The sequence below is a fragment of the Lutzomyia longipalpis genome, chromosome 3, assembly GCF_024334085.1.
Source record: "Lutzomyia longipalpis isolate SR_M1_2022 chromosome 3, ASM2433408v1".
Taxonomy (NCBI): domain Eukaryota; kingdom Metazoa; phylum Arthropoda; class Insecta; order Diptera; family Psychodidae; genus Lutzomyia; species Lutzomyia longipalpis.
In genome coordinates, this window is record NC_074709.1 from 359616 (window position 1) to 376221 (window position 16606).

Below are 16606 nucleotides of genomic sequence, written 5' to 3' on the forward strand. Positions count from 1 at the left end.
GAAATTTCTCACACAAGATTCAATTATTGAAGAAGCGCTCAATTACTTCCTTGAAACTTATATGCCACTCAAATTTTTGTACGTATCGTGTGCGTGCTGAAGAACTTCATGATTGATGTATGTACCTACATTTCTATGGAATAATAAAATGCTGCTAGAAGCATCAAGAGAAGAATGGTCGCTAAATGATCATTCTTCCTTATTAAAATATTCAAATCTTGATGAGATTTCGACCCTTTCGATGATATAATAGAGTTTCAATAGCAAAAAGCCACGCATATATTATGTAGGTAATCAAAAGCTTTACAAACAAGAGAATTGGAGAAGGAATAAAATGCTCTGATTTATTCGAACAAACAACATAATGTCAATGATTTCAAAAAATTAAGGTGGTGCATAACATTTAATCTAAAAGTGTTAAGTGAGATAGTTTTGGCCAAAGGAGTTTATTTATTTTGAGTCTCTAAAAACATATTCTAAATGATCACGAACATTTGATAAAAGCTCAACAAACTTTCGATCGCTGAAAATCACACAGTTTCTCTGTTTTTAGCTGTGTTTCTTTCAGACACAGCTTTTGTGTACCGAGCAAAATCGAAAGTCGTCAGATCGGGCTCAAACTTGGGATGAGCACGAATTAGGGTCCCCACATTCTAAAAAACGTATGCGCCAAAAATAAGTTTTTTCCGGCCGGCCGTCCGGCCGTCCGGATTCCAAACTTAAATTGCAAGAGAACGGTGATAGATAGAGACTTGCGGTAAACGGCAAAGTTTAAATATCGACCTGAAGAAATCCGATTATGAGGTCAAATCCACCCCCCCACCCCCACGTCCGCCATTTTGAATAACCTCAAAATTTTGTTTTCGCTATATCTCAGCCCCTGTATTAGCTAAAAATCTGAAATTTTTATATGTTGTAGGGGCCATCAAGAACTTTCCAACGATACCTCATTTTTGAAAATCGGTCAAGCCGTTTAGTCAATATGGCCGCCACAATTTTTCATCGAAAATCGACCATAACTCGAAAACGGCTTGACCGATTTTGATCAACCCGGGGTCAAATGAAAGCTCTCAACAAACCCTACAACTCTCTGGAACATACGAAGTTTCAAAAGTGACCGCTAGGGGGCCAAAAATCAAAAACAAAATTTTCGATGAGTTTTCGATGAATATCTCGAAAACGACGACATAAATTTTTTTCATTTTTTGATATGTTGTAGCTGACCATATTATCTAGCTCCATGCCAAAAATGAAGAAAATCTATGGATCCGTTCTCGAGATATAGCCTTCCAAAGTTGGCATGTCATATCTCGGGTTCTACAAGTCCGATCTTGATCAACTCAAGCGCAAATGAAAGGTTTCGTGAAAACCTACAAATGTCTAGAACATTGCAACTTCGAGAAATGACCGCAAGAGGCGCTAAAGTCAAAAACAAAGTTTTCGAAAATTTCGAACTCGAATTTTTCGAAAATGGCGACATAATTTTTTTTCATTTTTCGATATGTTATAGCTGACTTCAAGACCTTTCAAACAAAAAAAAAATTATGAAAATCTATGGATCCGTTCTCGAGATATGGCCTTCCAAACATTTCTTAGGGTATGACTTTTCAACTTTTCCCGACTTTGCGCGTATTTAAATTTATTCGCGTTCTAGTTTGCTCTCACAAAATTGGTACACTGAAAGAAACACAGCTCCCGTAAGCTTGGTCAGCTTACCAGTACATTTTTTTTTAATTGTTCATTCAATGAATAATAAAAAGCAATTTGGATCTTAATTTTCCAGCACTTCTTAAAGTTTTCTTGAGTCTTCAGGGGATTTCACATGAGAACTTAAAAATGAATAAAGTCCTTTTGGTTAAATTTTTCGATTAATCATTGAAATTAAACAAAATTCTAACGATCCCAGCAACATTGAATTTACATTCTCTAGAAGATCTCGCCGTTGTGATAGTGCAAATGCAAAAGAAATATTAATTTCTTTGAGACTCGATCGAACTGTAAATAATTATCACGTTTCGATGGTCATCTCCGGTAATCACAGAGGGACGCACTTGCGTTCCTGGTGAAGTCACATGTGGGGTCATTGAGGTTGATCAGGCAACAACTCCACGTGCATAGACCCACAAGGCACGATGGTGCTTAAGAATTTATCCGGACAATGTGTGCGCAGAAAAAAATCTTCACGAGATCGCACAAATCACGACCATGGTGTGCCTGCTGGGAACCCAAAACGGGATTCACAAATGATATTCAGTCCATCTCGATGCCCAGAGAATTTTCGTGCTTCAGCCACGCCGCCCCCTATGTGTACCTCTGAACTCCCTGTGAGGTGAGGTGCATCACATGAGGCTGGATCCAGAAGTATGTGGATGGACCTTTTTGTTTCTCTCGTGACAAGATTGTTGATTATTGCGCGGGAGTGCATCGTTGGTGCCTCTTCCTCGTGGTTTTAGCATAAATTTCAATTTCATCACGTGAATTTTGAAGGGAAAATTCAAATTGTAAAACACCAGCTCAAACCTCTGGTGGATGACCCCAAGAGTATCAGCCAAGTCATATCTCTTGCTATATGGACAAGCTGCCGGTACGAGGAACCTGTTGATTGGAATTCTCCACCAAACACTCCTCAATCACATACAACACTCCGGTGAATTCTATTGATGGAATTCTAATCGTGCAAAAAAAAAGGTATCTCAACCTCGCTAAAAATGAAAACTAACTAATGATTCGCGAGAGTGTTGCCAATATTTTAGCATGATTATATTCTCTGCGCAGTACAAAAGAGCAATTTTTAATGGTTGGGTCGTTTGTGTGAAAGTGTATCTGGAACTAATTTTCAAACGCCTCGTTCTATTTACGAAGTCAATTGGTGAGGAAGGTATATATCGCGAGTGAAGAGGAAAAAAACTGCGAGACACCCAATTGCGACACTTCTCACCTCTGCAAGAAGTGTCTCTCATGATTTCACATGCAATCTCACTCAATAAATCACGATTTCTTAATTACTCTTCCCCGCGCACCATATTCCAACCCAAATCAACTCGTGGATGGTGCTACGCTATTTTGCCTTTTTGCCCCATGTTTTTGCAAAAAGAGAAAGATTTTTAGTGCGAAAATGGGACAGAGATTGGTAAAGTGATTAAGGAAGAAGCATTCTTAAATGCTTTTAATTTATATTTTGTACTAGAAGATTTTAAGATTAGGTTAGGCTTAATTTAAACTGGATGCATTATTTACGGTTTTACCAATTTGAATTCTATTAGACGATCAAAATATTTGCCTTATCGGGTTCGCTCATCAAAATTTGTAAAAATAATCTAAGAAAAAAGCATTTAACCCCGATTCATTCTGACTTAGCCTTTAAAGTCTAAAAACATGACCTTATAAAACTTACGTCTAATTTAATACAAATGAGGCCTTGCTGAAAAATCTTAGACCTGGCTAAAGAAACTTAGGCAGGGCTTTAAAATGGTAGGACCTATTAACTTAAATAACTTTGGCTTAACTTTAAAAAAACTTAGGCCTTTCTAAAAAAAAAGTTTATTCTCAAATCTTAAACATTGCTAAAAATTAGCTTTAGATTATAAACCCTAAGCCTTGCTTAATAAAACTTAGGCCTTCTCTTGTCTTTCTAGCATTTATAAAAAAAATCAAAAGCACATTTGGAGTATTCATTGTTAAAATTGTCTGAACCACTTAAGATTTATCGAGTGCAAGAGTTATTCCATTTGGTGTAAGAAAATTCACAGGTGTTCAATTTTGAGCGGTGAATACCAGTGAATACGATCAAATGGAAATATCTGGCAATTTTTTTTTGCTTTAATTCACTTACATTTTAATGGAAGAGCCAATACAAGTTGCCGAAGATTTCTTCAAATATGCTCTCTTTCCTTTGCAGGTTCATCAGTTGCGCGCACTCAACGTTGGATATTTAGCCATTAACCGATGATCATCTGCAAGAGAAGAAGGAATGGGTGAATGATGAGAAAAATGAGGCACATCTCGGGGGATAGAAATGGCTGCAAGTGGTATGGAGTTACAAATTAAATATAATAAATATATTATTTTACATAATCATTCAATTACCTAATTGCTCGTCATTTTTTTTAAACTCCATCCACAATCAAATGGCGGAGGGATATTAAATAATAACAATATACCCAACTATAATTGTTAGATGTTGAAAAAAAAAAGGATTGTTTCATATCTAAAGAACACCGTGTGGTGGATTCTCTGGGCAATCCATAACCACTGTATGTGCGGTGCTCGATGGTAGATAAATGCAATTGTAGTAAATTAATAAGAGAATCACACAGAGGAGACCCATTTGATTTTATATGAGTTGTAACATTGTGATTTTCACGCTCTTGCGGTATATTGATGCACTATCGTTAAGAATTGAGATCGTGCTTAATGGGAAACCGGATAAAATTATCATTAAGTTTTTTTTCTTCTGATATTTTTCTTTTTGCTTGTCCACATAAAACATACACGAAGATAGATTTTATCCCCATAAGATTAAGATGGGGAAACATTTTAAAGAATAGAATGCAGTGTTTCCTTCTAAAGCGAGATCACTTTCTATTTTAAATGATCAATTCTGGGTCATTCTGTGCCATGCGGTTGTTTTAAAGCCTTTTTAAACGTTAAATTTAATTTATTAAATTGTAATAAGAACCAAAGGCGTAGTTAGAAATCTATTCTAAGAGGTGTTCTAATTTTTATGGCACAAAAATAATTTAAACCTGAAGCTTTTGAATTTTTGAGGTGCTTAGATACCCCAAATTTCCACCCTGGCTACACCCCTGATAAAATCTGTTTTAAAATTCGATTAAATCCTTTCACCATGATCGAAATTGAATTTTATCTGATTTTTCAAAGGGGAAAGGGAAATGTGGTGCACGAAATACAAGACTCCGTCTTACAAATAATCTCAAATGACAAATTCTGTATCATTAATTTGTTTTTCAAGAACTGTTAGCAACTGATTGTAGAACTAAAGCTAATCAACTTTCTATATGGGGTGAGAGAACACAGCAATGAAACATAGTGCTGCACTATCTTGTAGCAACTATTTGCATTAGATTGCAGATTTGTGTGGTGTGAATGGCAATTTTGTGCTTCACCTTCGCGTGATGGAGGGAATTATTAATTATTAAAGTGTATTTTGGTATTATACTATATCTTGTGCAGCAGTTCAGAGACCTTCGTAGAATATTGCCTTAAGAATGAGAGAAAAATATATACCTACATAATACAAAATAACATACATAATTCGAAAGACTTGAAGAGAATATATTTTATCCAGGAAGACTGTAAAGTGTTTCAGCTTCATTATTACAGCATTTTTTAACCAATAACCGTTTTCTTTTCTTTCAAGTGATGATTTTGCATTAAGTCAGAGGTCTTTTTACGATGGTGGATGATTTTTTTTTTCTTGGGAGTTAGCACTTCTTTGGATTTAGCAATAATTTTCAGCCGATTTGAGGCGTGCAAGAAGAGTAAATAACTTACACCGTGAGACAATGTGTGAAATTGGAAAGACATAGTGGCGTATGTGCATTCGCACAGAAGATGACAAGTAAATCATATAATTATTTTCTAAATTTCATAAATTATAAAGCATAAAATTTAAACATCATCATCATGTGCGATGGCAAAGCATGACGCTATTTAAAAGTCATCATCATCCTCGTGACGCTTCTTGTGGCAATTTTTTTCCTACTCTTCCTACTTCTTCCTACATCCACCTTCAATTTATTAGTTGGTGTTCCACTTCGTGGCCAACACCAAGTATTGTAATCGTCGGAAAAACCGGCCACCTCAGATCGGGTTCAAACTTGGTATGAGCACGTTTTAGACATCCCACATTACGAAAATGGTGGTGGAAAATTTTTGATCCGGCCGGCCTGCCGGCCGGCCTGCCGGCCTGCCGGCCGGTCGCCTAAACTTTGCCTTATAACTTTCGAACGGTAAGAGATAGAGACTTCCGGTTTGAAGTTTTCTATAGAAATATGGGTGTAAAATTTCATTTTTTCGCATTTTCAAAATCCAAGATGGCCGCCGTCCGCCATTTTGAAATACTATCAATCACTTCCCTTATAGCTAGAGGTCTGAAATTTTAGTATGTTGTAGAGCTCAGAGAGACGTTTTCATCAACAATTCATACTTGACAATCGGTCAAGCGGTTTAGCAAATATGGCGGCCTTAAGCAAAAAGTGTTTTTTCGATACAACTCGAGAACGGCTTGACCGATTTTGATCATCTTGGTATCAAATGAAAGGTTTCAAGAAGCCCTACAACTGTATAGAACATTCCAAGTTCCAAAAACATCCGCAAGAGGCGCTAAAATCAAAAACAAAAATTGCCTAACTTTAAGAGGCAATATCTCCCAACATCTGTTATAGATTTCCTTTAAATTTTGATATGTTGTAGCCTGACTCAATATCTGTCACCAGTCCGAAAATGAAGAAAATCTATGTCGCCGTTTAGAAGATATGGCCATTTGAATAATTCTTGCATTTGAAAAGTTCTAAGAACCATATCTCTTGAACCGCTTGTCCGATTTGACTCAACTTTGTATCAAATTAAAGGTTTTGCAATTATCTACAACTTTCTAGAACATCAGAAACCTCTAGAACCATTCCTTCAGGACGAAAAATGCGAAAAACTGTTTTGGTGAAACAAAAATCCGCCATTTTGTGTTCTGGAGATGACCTTGAAAATTATTGAGATATATGTCAAATTATAGCTTATTTCAAGACCTTTCCAAAACTAGTCATGAAATTTCTGTAGGTGTTATAGAACAAGAGATATGACAATTTTTATGCATCAAATTGCTGAATTTCACTAAAAAATCAACTTTGCCTACTAATATTGTTCACAAATAGTATTACAACGCATAAACAAACTTCTACACGTTGTGGGACACCAACTCTTATAACTGGACGCGTTATGATTGACTTTCTTCTTAATCAGACACCGCATTGTGTCTCGCGAATGGAGTTTTCCTTCTTCGTCGCTATACCCAGCGCGAGAAAACAAATTGCAAAATCATTCCCGTGCTATGCGCAGAATGGCGACTTGCCAGCTTGTGGCCAATTACATAGAATTGGTAAACAAACTGTAGCAGCAAGCCCAAAGTGATTTTCTAACGTACGCGCAGCTCACTGAAGCCTAACACGCCAAGGAATTTTAAACAGCAACGACCTCCCCGAAAAAATTCTAATATGAATGACATGCGGGATATGTGCATTATTTGGCGCATTTATTTGAGAATGGTGACAGAATCACGAGGTCGACGCACTTTGTGTGCACCACACGCAAAAAAAAAGATTGTCACAGGATAAAAAGAGATTAAATAATTCTCATGCCAAGTGGTCAGTGACACCTCACACGGCGGAACTGTTGTTTTGTCATCAGATGCCAAAATCAGCAATGAAATAAATGTAGATCATCGCGTTTTATTGGATTCTCTGCACACCTCTCGGTCAATCGGTGTGATTTTGCGTGGAGGAGAACTGGTTGGGGATTTCAGTGCACAGAGCAACTTTCTTATGCAAATTCTCCGCCGTAAACTCGTGTGACACTGAATTGTACAACATAATACGAGAATGATTAGAAAATTAATGAGAAATTATGTGGTTTGCATGTATTTTACATAACTGAAGAATTTGAATTTAAATTGCAAAAACTTTTGACATTTGCTTATGTCAGATTTGTGACAGCTTTGCTGTCTTTGACAGTTTTGTGTTTTTGACAATTTGTACTTTTGACTGTTTTGTATTCTTGACTGTGTTTTTGACAGTTTAACGTTATAAACAGTTTTTGACAGATTTGAATTTTTTCAGTTTACTTTCATTGTGGTAAATTTATCACCAATATTTTATTTTTTCGAAACTTGAACTAAATTAGAAAAATTTTGTCCTTTTTATCAACATAAAAGTCAAAAGACAAGTGTCAAATGATCTAAACATCATAAATGTGAAACTAATTAAAGAAAAACTGTTAACCAAAAAAATCTAAAACTGAAAATAAATCAAGAAGAGGAAAGCCTCATAATCTGAAAAATCTAATTTATTTTGGATTACTTTTAATGACGTCACATTGCAGATTTGTATTTAAAAAAAGGTTCCAAATATTCTCCCACTCTCGTCGTTAATAAATACCTCACCAGCCTGAACAATCACCAAATTCGTATGCGGCGTGTGATCAATTTGCACCGCTAATAAATTAATTACAAGACGTTACAGGTAAGCCGCGAATTAGCCAAGCCGTGCGCACGATGACCTTCTTTTTGTGTCGCTCCTAGCCAACAAAACTCGCTCCTCCTGAGGTCACTCAACTGTACCCATTTAAATGGTTCTTATATTTAGTTCAATGGCAGAGAAAAGGAGGATAATGCTTTCATTTTCTCTGCACGAAATTTTCTTTTACAAAAGATTCGTTATATTCCTGAAGAAATCCCTGCATAAAAGTCTTTTAGAATATAATTAAAGCATTGAAGGTGCAGAAAAAGCGCGATCAACTCTGTAATGGCTTGAAATAATTCAAGTCTTGTTTGAGTTCATGATCGAAATGCGAAGATGAGAAATTGAGAGAAAAATAGTGAAGGGTTTTTTTTCCACACCACAATGTAAGACACTCAAAGGTTGGGTGAAAAAAAAAGAATGGAATGAAGGGGAAGATGGAGGAGAATAGCAAAATTGCTGATTCAAGAAAATCATTAAAGAAGTCTTGTAAATTTTTAATCTAATCGAATAGAACAAAGTGATAAAAAAGAGGAGTGTTGTGTACTGAGAGAGGTTCTCTATAGAATATATCTGAGACGTTGAAAAAAAAATATACAAGAAGATCCATTCCCTTACAGTAGCCGTAAAAATCTCTTGAAGCTATTCAAGAAGGTGGAAGAGGCTGTAATAGTCGAAACGAGCAGACAAAACGATCAAACAGCGAATAATGCTATTGAGAATCGGAATTGGATTTCTTTAAAGAACACATCTCTGCGTAGCCAATGATTGTTATTACCCATCCCTTTCACACAGTCTATTTCCTATACATATATAGTTCTGTTTGCTACTTCATCCCCGACAATGGTGCTAAGGTTGATTGCCTTAATCAAAGCTGCTAATCCGGAAATGATTATGACGAAAAATGCGCATGGGAGTGTTTGAAATTGCAAATTACAGACTGATGCTTTTTTTTTTCTTCTTACACACAGGAGATGTGATTGTTTTTCCCTCACTAATAGTCCCATCTTATGAATCAACAAATTGATCATGAGCTTTGATCATGAGCATCATGATCATGAATGGAAGGTAGCGGAAGACATTTCTTTGGAGGTTTCTTATTTTTTTTCATTAAAAATTATTATTTCATTCGAAATTAAGAAGATCACGATGTGATTGCAAAAATAATCATACAAGGAATTGTGAAATCCTCGAATTTTATTCCATTAGATGATCATCGTGAGATCACCAGATGATCCTCGCGTGGAATTATAATTTAACGAGGAAGCAAAATACAACAAATAGCCCCAGAGAGATGATCAACAAATTTATGAGGTTAGAAAACGATCCCGTAGAACTGCTTAATGCTCACTGATCATGGGGTGATAAATTCCGCTTGAGGATCGCTTGAAGATCACCTAGAGATCACCTGAAAATCGTGCACTATTATGTCCACTATTGATTAGATATTCTTCCTCTCTTTTTCCCTGGAAGATCTTCAAGGAGTGATCGCGAGGACTGAAGATCACTCGAACTTACAGGTAGATGCACCCCACATTTCATATGCTACCATACACGAGAAACAAATTTTCATAGATATGCAGTTATGCAATGCTAAAAAATTCCAGCAATATTTTCTCACCTTATTTCCTGATTTTTGCATCAACAAATAGCCAAGAGAGTCAAGATCACGGTCGACTATAGCAGACATATTGTGGTATTCTATCATGGTGCGATAGACGCGAAACAAATGGTGGGAAAATGGGATTTTATTTAATGTATACACAAGGGAAACACATATTCATATAATGCAAGCGATCTCCAACACGAAATTTATAGCTCGATAGTGCAATAGCATTTCACATTTTCACGATGCAATCATAAAAGGTGTATAAGTGTTACACGAATTAAATTTAAAGCGTCTCTGGAGCTTCATTTCTAATACCTACGTCTTTTTGGTTACAGATAAAAATACTTTTAAGGAGACATGAAAAAAACAAAAACTGAGATCTACGTAGAGTTAAAATATATCTCCATAGTTTATGTTTTATGGGGCTTTCTTTGGAAATTACGCACAAACATTAATCGATGCTGGGATTGATCTTTATGAGTGTGATCTTATCTCAAACAAAGGTGTTGGTTTAGCAATTTAAGGCAATATATAGCAAGTACAATATAGCTCTTTGTGTTTAAAAGATATTGAATTGTGTCCTTTCATGGTTATGATAAAAAAAAATAAGTTTGAGGAATAATAATAAATTAAAATGTTATGAAATCAAATTTACTAATTAATTTATTCCATAGAAGGCTATTGATTAAAATAAAAATTACCATATTGTTAATCTACAAAGAAATTAAAAAGATCATTTTCCAGACAATTTAATCTCCTGAGGAAGATAGTATATCTAATTCGAATTTCCAATGAAAAATATTTTTAAAAAAATACACCTTAAATCCAATCCTGCATTTTTAATCTCTCTTCAAAGTTCATTAAACTTTCCCCAAACCAGCTAAAGCACTAAAGATTATAAAAAAAATTATATATCCCCATCGCTGTTGAATTTATAATAAGAAATGTAATCAAATTGAAATCTCCAAATTGCACCTTTTTTCCACCATAAAAGCATCCCCATCAATCTTTTATTCAGCACCACTTCAATCACAAACTGCTAAAGATTTTGGGAAGTTGATAAATTCATCAAGGTGCAGCTCAATATCACGAATGCATGCGCAGCGCATCCACCGTGATGGAATATCTTTTTCGGGTATGTAATTGAGATGAAGTTGAAAGCCCACGAAAAAGGCTTGACGATGATCTTAGAGTTCGCGATGGCGCGGAGCAACGGTTTCAGGTTGGTTGTTCTTGTTTTCGTGGTGCAAGAATCAAGGAAACAGGTGACACGTTGGACTCAAAAAATTCAAACCTATCCAACCAGTTCGAGATGGAAACTTCTAAATATGGATATCGGCACTTTGTGATTTTTATGCACTCTGACTGTTGGAATTTATTGATTAGACCCAATTTCGAGGGCAACGTTGCGATGTAGAAATGTTCTTGCGCAGCGGTAAGTCATGTGGGCTGGTGTGGAAAAAAAAGGCGATGTACGTCATGATTTGAGGATTAATTAAGTATCTTTTCTGCGCGATTCGGCGAAGCACGGAAATATGTATACCTATGTATGTATATAAGTACCACAAGAGGAGCCAATAAGTGCTATTTCTCTTCACAATACCATCTTATTAATGCCTTTTTTTCTTGCTTCAACTCTCGCGCTTTTTTTTCGATGGTATCCCAGGGGAACTCCCATACAATGGAACCACAAAATAACGGTGCGATGACGCTATGCTGCGCGGAATCATCGCGCGAGATCATGAGAGGCTGAAGACACCGGGTGAGGTGCTAATACCCGCAGTTGAATCATATTAAATTGAGATTTAAAGAAAAAATAATGTGTTTATCAATTAAAATGTTTTGAGTGCCACTGCCGTGATCCGGATGGGGTGTCATAAATCCACTCTCAGGTGTGACAAAGTGGAACTTTTGATCGCATGATCACGATCATTTTGGGCGAGAAATGCACCTCCAGCCCAAATTCTGACATTCAACATCTCACAGGCGGAATTAATCAAAATTCCTCTCTGAGAGTCTTTTCATCTGGCGGTTCATGATAGCATTCGGTTCTGATGCTATGGCCCAGCATGAAAAAAAGCTCATAATCCCACATAATTTCCCCCCCGAAAAGCACTTTAATGGATTTTTTGGGCTTCATGCCCACTCTCCTTGATGACAGTCGCGATGGAAGGAGTCCACAGCAGCATGCAAAAAAGATATCTCCGCAATGTTTTCTTCCACGTACTTTTTATATGGCTTGTCTGCCGCACTTCTCCACACTCGGTGGTTTTTATGGCCGAAAACTTTCGTTGAAATGTCGGAATGGATGTTTTTATCTTAAGCAAAAATCCAAGCATTTTTAGCACCACGAGACAGTTATTTAATCTTGCGGTGGCAAAGAAAAAAGAACTCCAAATATACACCCAAGAATGCCGCCACAAGTGAGTACGTAACACATGAGTCGCAATTGATTGTCTTTTCGTTTGAAATTTTTTTCCTATAATGTAACAACAACCGATAAGGTATACGCGCTCAAAGAGACCTCCAAACCGCAATTCACATGGAAAATTCTTTAATACCAAAGATAGTATTGGTTAGTTTTTTTTTTAAATTAAAATTACACGCTAATGGTGCACATTAATTGCAGGTAAAAATGGAAGAAGAGTTTGTTAACATTTTGTATAGCAAATTCGTGATTACTAATAGAAAATAAATTACTTTTGCCCATATGAATTAGTTTGGAGTCTCTAAAAGAAAACCTGCGAGCATCGTTCATGTTAGACGATATGTTTTTTGCAAGTAAAAGCTATGTAATTGAAACAATGGATTGAAAGTTGCGTTTCTTCAGGTGATCAACAGGTTTTACTTTATACAATTAAACAATGTCTAATGGAAAATGAGGCGAATTAAATGTTAAATGGAGGGGAGGGATGATTGTCTCTATTTGTTAAAATTTTTAAGCTCTATTCTTGAAAACTTACATAGAAGAACTTGATTTTTAAGAAGTTTATTCGATTCTGAATTAAAACTCCTCATTTAAGGAAACAATCGGGAAAATCGAGATACAATAGAGAGCTAAAAACAATAATTTATTAAAGAAACTTTATTTTAAAATTTACTAGGCAAAAGGAGTTTACCCGGGAATATTCATCATTCGGGTAAATAATCAGAAAACCCTTAATTCTGTATTATCGAAAAAGAATAATTAATCATTAAAAAGACCTTCTATTTTCCTATGAAATCAGTTGGGAAAAGCCGGTGAAAATTTAATAAAAAATTTACGTGTTTACAGACCGAACTTAGGTTTTATTTAAATCAGTTTTTGATGTTTTCACACTAGGTTAAGCTGAATCAGGGTTGAATGCATTTGTGGGTGATTTATAATTAATTTGCTACCTGCAAACGATCAATTTTTATCCATTTGACTATTTTCGCGCAATGAAAAAAAATTCGTAAAAATCGTCAAAATTAATTTCAGTCCCGATTTACATCGACTTATAACATTAAAGCTTTTAATGCTTAATATTAAAAAAAAACTTTTTGGTTTAAAAAAAAAATGAAGCCTAATATAAGAGATTTAAGCCTCAGAGTAAATAAGTGAAGAATATTATTAAAATTTTATACAGAAAAATATAAATATACCAAAAAACCAATCAAAGCATATTGAAGCAATAACACACCCCTTGCCGATTCAAATTGGATTTAGCAGTCACGATAAAATTTTACTTTCGCAGATTGCGAGATTATTTCCAACATTTTACACCTCGCGATCCCCACACAAAGTTGGTGCCATACAAAAGTGAATCTTCAACTTTGAATATTTAAGCTCGAAATGAGAGATGGTGGAGAGATTCTTCGTTCAATTTCACGCTGCAGCAAAAATCAATCGTGTGAGGAACTTCTCCAATGGAGCTCTTGTGGAGATTTGCAATATTCACGGTGTGTTTTTTTTCTGCACATTTACTATCAGATTTATTTCATTTTGTCAATGGAGCACAAGCCCATATAGCTCGGGATACCTGTTGACATATAAATTGCTCTTACAATCATTTGGCATTTTCGAAATACGCCGCCGCCGTGCCATGGGATTCTGCTGCAAAAGGTTTCTTCTACAAACCATTACACAAACAATTGAGTTCTTCATTTGAAAAGCTGCAAGGTGCGCACAGCTTTCGAAATGTAATCGACATAAATAGAGGGAGAGTTGAGGTACGTATTCAATCTTTCACTTTTGGCAGAAGAGGTCGCGGTGTTGGAGAAAGAATAAAAGAATCACAGCGCAAAAGAGAATTAAAAAAAAAAGTTTATCTGAATAAATTTTTCAAAATTTGATCACTATTGTCGCTTTAATATTGATGCTGCGAAAAGCCTTCCTTAGCGAGCTTATTCATTCAATTATCCATTTGATTTTGAGCACACCGTTGTTAATTCAACTTAATATGATAATTCAGATCACACATGGGTCTTGCACTTTGCATGCTTGCGGCTGCCTTGTGTGACAGGAAATTTCGTATTTTCTTCCATTCATTTTGCAATTTAGCAAAGCTGCCAATCTTCGTGCTGAATCGTAACATTGCCGCCAACAAATGAGTCAATGTTGGTGAAGGCTGAGCCGAAAAAAAAATGTGAAATTGAGATTCGCATTTTATTCAAATCCAATCTGCATCTTGTTCAGGGGGCTTGGTTTTGGGCTCCACGCCGATCTCTTGCACATTTGCATACGCTACCCCGCGGGATTAGTTCGTAATTAAATAATATAATTTATGTTATTTAATAAAATTCTCTTAACGAGCCAATAAATCGCGATAATAAGGCAATTTCCGCGGGATTTTTGCGCCTTTTTTCACATTAGAAATCACTTAAGTGTTTGCACAATTCATGTTTATTGTCCCGCCGGTCAAAAGACACTTGACACTCATAATGTCGATGTAAATTTCAATTTTACATCATGGAGTTGTTAAAATTGTGTAATTGCGGGAATAAAATTGCTTCATAAAATGTTTTCTAGTTATGCCTTTGCATATAGGTATCTCTAAGTGGAAGCTTATGTGATTTACATGATATTGATCAAGTTATTATCTAGGAAAGCTCTTAGAAGATCTAGAAGTTTTTTTTAAATGCAGTGAATTTTTTTTATCTAAATTTTATTTTATGTTTATTTTTATGTTTATTCATTTGAAGAGAAGCTTTTTAATTGTCTCAATTTGTTTTAAAAAGGTTTTTCTTCAAAGAAAAAGGAAATTTTAGCGAGTTATTTTTGGTTCTGAAGAGAAGCTTTTTAATTTGTCTTTTGGTTTAGAAATTTCATTTTTTTTAATTGTCCGTTAAAGATTTTGAAGACACCGTACGGAGATTCTTTAAATTAGAGTTTTTTTGAAATAAAAAAGGTTTTTTTTAGGGAGAGGGAAATATTGTGCTTGGTGAAAATCCATTTTTTTTGCATTTCACTAGATTAAAATGGAATGAAAGAGGCATGGATAGGTTAAAGTGCTCCCCTAATCTACTATTACAGCACCTCAATGTGCGAACTGTGGCATGAAAAGACAGATGTTTCTCCCCTTTGGGAACTACATTAGGTGCAGAAATGACAATAAATTTTCTCTTTTGTTCAAGGTGTGTATCGCAATCTTTTTCCCCGGGTATATCAACGCGACATTCCCCCCTTTTTATTGACAAATACCTAAATAAATACTCTCCCACACGCAATGGTGCAAGAGTTGCTTGCAAACTTCTACTTCTTCACCGTACAGGAAGGTCTAAATATAGACATATAAAATGTTTCCTATATGGAAAGAATTCCTTCAGCTTTGACCTCTTACTGTGAGATCTTGAATGGACCAAAAAAATCACATATTTCCTTACTTTATTGTCTCAAAATGAAACTTTCATTGCAGCAGCAGCTGTTTGGCCCACTCCTGGGGCACCCAGAGAGAAAACTATTCCATTTTATAGAGCTTTGCGTGCATGATTAATGGACGTGGCAAATTTTTGACGTACATGCTTGGAAATTGGGGGTTCTTTGGCGAAAATATGTCGCCTTCGTATCGTGAAAAATATGGGTTGGTATACCGGTAAACGTTAAATGTGGAGGAAGCCGTCATAGTTTGAGAAATACGGGCGCAGCTGACTTTATCAAACCCAGAGCGCGCGTTCTTCTTCCAAACCAAACTAATACACTTGCGCGCCTTTGAAGACTACCGCAACGGAGATGTCTTTAATCAAAAAATTGGAAAGTTCTCCGTTCATTGTCTCTAATCGTTCCCGAAGAATACATATTGGTGAAATTTTATTGCATCATTTGAATGTCTAACTGCCGCTCCCTGAGACGTCAGAGAAAGGTTCCGTGCGCAGAGGCAAAAAGCGCCCATCATGTGCCAAAAGCAATTTGACGGTAAATTGCCACCAAAATCTCATGTCGCATTTTTTTTCCTGCATCTCCGAAGCACCTTGGAAAAAAAGCCATTAAATCTGTCTGCATAAAAGACATAGAAGAAAAATCTACTAGACACGAAAATGTTGGCGCAGCATTTGGCAATTTCCACCAAACATTTATCTATATATCTGTATATAAAAACGCAAGAGTGAGGTAAAAAGTGAAATTGTTAATTTCTTCACTCCTTTCTCAATTGTTCAATAAATTATAAAGAAGTATGAAAAAGTCTTCAAAGTGCACCATCATGTATCCAAAGAGCTTTTGACCTTTCTCATTGCACAACAAGATCGGTCGCACTCTCTCTATCTCTCCATACATACTTTTATTATGCTT

The 16606-nt window shown here is 35.9% G+C and overlaps 1 protein-coding gene across 2 annotated transcripts in view; it reads right to left on the bottom strand.

Moving 5' to 3' along the window:
• The window catches only part of LOC129793127 (uncharacterized), a 67911-nt gene that overhangs the window by 23413 nt on the left and 27892 nt on the right, over window positions 1-16606 (bottom strand). For both annotated transcript variants that reach the window (XM_055832779.1, XM_055832780.1), the window contains exon 2: window positions 3833-3953. The gene's annotated coding sequence lies outside the window, so the exon portion shown is untranslated. The remainder of the gene's footprint in view (window positions 1-3832; window positions 3954-16606) is intronic.